Consider the following 4,160-nt stretch of genomic DNA (forward strand, 5'->3'; position numbering starts at 1 on the left):
TTTTAAAAATGTTGATTCTTCACCTAAAAATTAATAACAAAATAATTGAATTTAAATATGAGGTGACATAACCCATATAACTCTATCAATATATGCAAATAAAAATATATCCAAATTATGATAAATAATAATAAGTAGCATATCTACTAAAAAATGTAAAGTTCACCTGTATCAAAAATAATGCAGGAATAAAACAGAAGGTTACTGAATTTTAACATTAATTTTTCAATGAAGTTAGTATATATAATAAGAATAATGCGCTTTTTAATTTACATATGCCTCCAAAGATGGTGTATGAATATGATATGGGAGTGGGGAGTGCTTAACAAAAATGTGGTGTCAGGGGTGAAGGAACTCGGACCCTCCGAGTTCCAAACACAATACGCACGGTCCGAGTTCCATGCATTTGGATCATGGCACTCTGCAACTCGGACCCTCCGAGTTCGTTAAAGCAGACGGACCATCTGATTTTTCCTTGGGCAATCGCACGGTACGAGTGCCTGAAGAAGGAGACACGCGTCGCTTCCCCAACTGTTGCATATACGGTGCATTGTAAAAAGAAGAAACCCCACCCCCTCTCACCATCCGAATACACCACTCTCTCACATTTCACTCTCAAGCTCAGCTTCTTCTTCATTTCTCTCTACTGGTTTTGCATGGTGAAGGAGAAGAACAATGCCAAAAAAATATAAAGTTAAGGATGTTGATCGATCTGAGCTCCACATTATTCAATATCTCAATGATCCTGATTATGTAAGTATTTTTAAAATTTTTTTAAGTTTTATTAATTTTTTTATGTGAATAATTATTAAAATTTAAAATATAATTATTATGATTGTTGTTAGAGAGGAACGTTAATCATTTTAAATGTTTTTCTAAAAAATTAACTATAACTGTTAATGATGAAGTTGATGTTAATGTTATTGTTATTGTGAGGTAGTGTTATTGTTGAATGATTAGTAGGATTATTGTAGTTAAGGCATGTTAGCTTTTTTGTTATGAGAATATTTTAATTATTTTAATTGTAGTAATAATTATTAGCAAGTTAGTTATTGTTACCGTTGTATGAATAATGAATGATGGCATATATTGATTAGGGATATTTTTTTATTGTTGATAAAAAAATGTTTAACAAATGAGTCATTAATATTAGATATTATTGTAGATGATGTTGTAATATGGTTGAGAATTTTGATTAGAAATATTCGTATTAGTAATGATTTTTATTTGCAGTTATGATTAATTTTAAGTATTAATTAAATAATTTTAGAAGTTAGAATAATTACTTGTATAAGGATTCAGTAAAATTATTGATGATAGTAAGGTAGTATTTGTTTTTTATCTGACTAGTAATTTGTTATATTTTTTTTGTAGAAATCAAGAATGTTGACATGTAACCACCCAATTCCTCCGGATCGGTACGACGTTAGGGTGGAGGAGCATTTACGAATTACCGGTTTCTATCATGTATCTCAGATTGGGATAGTGCAGTGTCAAAAAGCATTGGTAAATGCTCTAATCGAACGTTGGCACCCCGACACACATACGTTTCACCTTCCTATTGGTGAATGTTCCGTGACTCTTGAAGATGTGGCTTTAATTATTGGCCTTCCCACAGATGGTCTTCCAGTTACAGGGATGACTATGAGTAGTTTTGAAGCTATGGAGGCGGAGTGTTTGCTTCAATTTGGCGTTGCACCGCGTAAGGAGCACTGTAGATCTAGCTGCCTAAAACTGACCTGGCTTCGGAATCTAAAAGAGAACTTAGAATTGAACGATGAAGTCGGTATATAAAGGTATGTGAGGTGCCACATTATGTTGCTGATTGGGACGATATTGTTTGGGGATAAGTCTGGGGCAGGCGTGCACTGGAAGTTTCTACCCTTGCTTCGTGATTTTGTCAACATTGGACAGTATAGCTGGGGTTCGGCATGCCTAGCACACCTTCATAGGGCATTATGCAGGGCTTCTCGCTATAACTGTAAGGAAATAGATGGTCCACTAACACTTCTGCTCGGTTGGGCTTGGATCCGACTGCCTTATCTATCACCGCTTCCTAGAGAACCCCGCAGCTTTCCACTAGCAAATAGGTAATATTATGTTAAAATGTACCCGTTTCTTGATATTTAAGAATCATTTGAGCTAATTGGAAACATCATATTAGGTGGCGTAACTGGGAGCGTGGTGACCGACGATATAGATATCTGAAGCTAGCTGACTTTAGGAAAGCCTTTGATGAACTTCAAGAAGGCCAGGTGCGTTTTATTTAAATAAGTATTAATTTCGGGTTTAGGGTCTTTAAGAAAAATATGATGCATTCTTATTGTTGGTTGAATTGTGGGTTGTAATCATGAGTTTCCTATATTTTTTCAGTTTGTCTGGGTTGCTTATGCTGTGGATCGTGTGGATCCGAACATAATTCCTCCAGAAATCTACATGCAATCGGTTGTATGAAGCGTGACAAACCCCATTTGTAGGGTTTATCTTGTATTGATTTTTGGGGATTTTATCAACTTTTACCCACATTTATTCAATGAAATAGCATGGTTTTATAACTTCTCCCTTAATTGTGCTTAAGAGTGAAAACATGCTTTTTAGGACTTAAAATAGCTAAATTTAATTCACCTTGATTCTATTAGATGCCTTGATATGTTTGTTAAGTGATTTCAGATTTAGGAGGCAAAGATTGGATTAAGAGAATGAAGAAAAAGCATGTAAAGTTTGAGAACTCATGAAGAAATGATGGAACCAAAAAGCTGTCAAGCTTGATAGTTGATAGCCATTAACTCTAGCCTTCATTAATCCAATTAGTGGAAAGCTAGGACTTATGGACTAGGATTGATATAACTCACTTGACTTTCCTTTGTTAATCGATTTAAGGATGACTAAGTGGGATTAATCCTTGCAACTACCATACTTGTGGCTAGTGATAATGATGAAGACCCTTGACAATCAAACCTTGCCAAGACCATTTTGTGAATAAAGTTTTCCTACCATTTACTATTCACATTCCTCATCCAAAACCCCAAAATAAACAAGTCCATAACCAATAAAAAGAACACTGCCCTGCAAGTCCTTTGAGAGACGACCCGAGGTTTAAATACTTTGGTTTATAGATTTTAGGGGTTTGTACTTGTGACAAACAAATTTTGCATGAAAGGATTATTGTTGGTTTAGAGACTATACTTCAACGAGATTTCATTTGTGAAATTCTATACCATCAAAAATCCATTCATCAAAATGGCGCAGTTGCCGGGGACTTGCAATGGTGTTATGTTATTGGTTATTGTACATATGTGAATAGTGTAAATAGTTTGTCTTTTGCTTGTTTACTAGATTTTGTTAGTTTTATTTTGTTTTTCCATAATGAATTCTCACTTTGGCTATGAGTTTGGCTCTAATTGTGTTGTAGGGAATGTGAACTTTAATGCTAACATGTACCAAGGATGGAACACTCCACGATGGGAGGAGCCTCAAGGAATTGATCACTCCTATTGGCATCAACCTCCGGACACTTATAGGTATAATTCTCATCCTAATGCATGTCAATTCAATGGCTATGGTGACTCCTTTTATGACAATCAACCACCACCATATGCCTATGAATCTTATCCTCAACATGATGCTCAACCATACTCACAAGCCCCTTTCTACCAAGTACCTTTATGTGACCCTTATCCATCATATAACCAATCACCCATACCACATCCTTGTGATCATTATGAGCAAGAACCTTTAGAACCACCACAACTCTATCAAGATTACTACCATGAACCACCTCAACCCTCACCATCTCCATACCCTTACCAAGAAGAACCACCTTCCTACCATGAACCCTCCCTCCAAAATAATGAACCTTCCTATTCACCCCAAGCCCCAATAGACGATCCTCTCACTTTGTTACTCCAAGGACAAGAAGCCATGAAACGGGATACACTTGAGTTTGTGACCAATTTGACCAAGGTGGTGCACTAAGATATGGGACCCCGGCTCGTTGAATGAAGACCAACTATGGGGACTCATATCTGGGTTGAACTTTGCCCAAGCTTGGTGAAGACGGTTGGATATTCTGTCAACCGATTGAGAGGCAAAGATCCTTGGAGATTCAAGGATGAGTACAAACATAAGCCACCATGACAATGAGCCCCTCAAAATGTCCA

This window comes from Arachis ipaensis, chromosome B03 (genome assembly GCF_000816755.2).
Source record: "Arachis ipaensis cultivar K30076 chromosome B03, Araip1.1, whole genome shotgun sequence".
In the NCBI taxonomy this organism is placed as follows: Eukaryota; Viridiplantae; Streptophyta; class Magnoliopsida; order Fabales; family Fabaceae; genus Arachis; species Arachis ipaensis.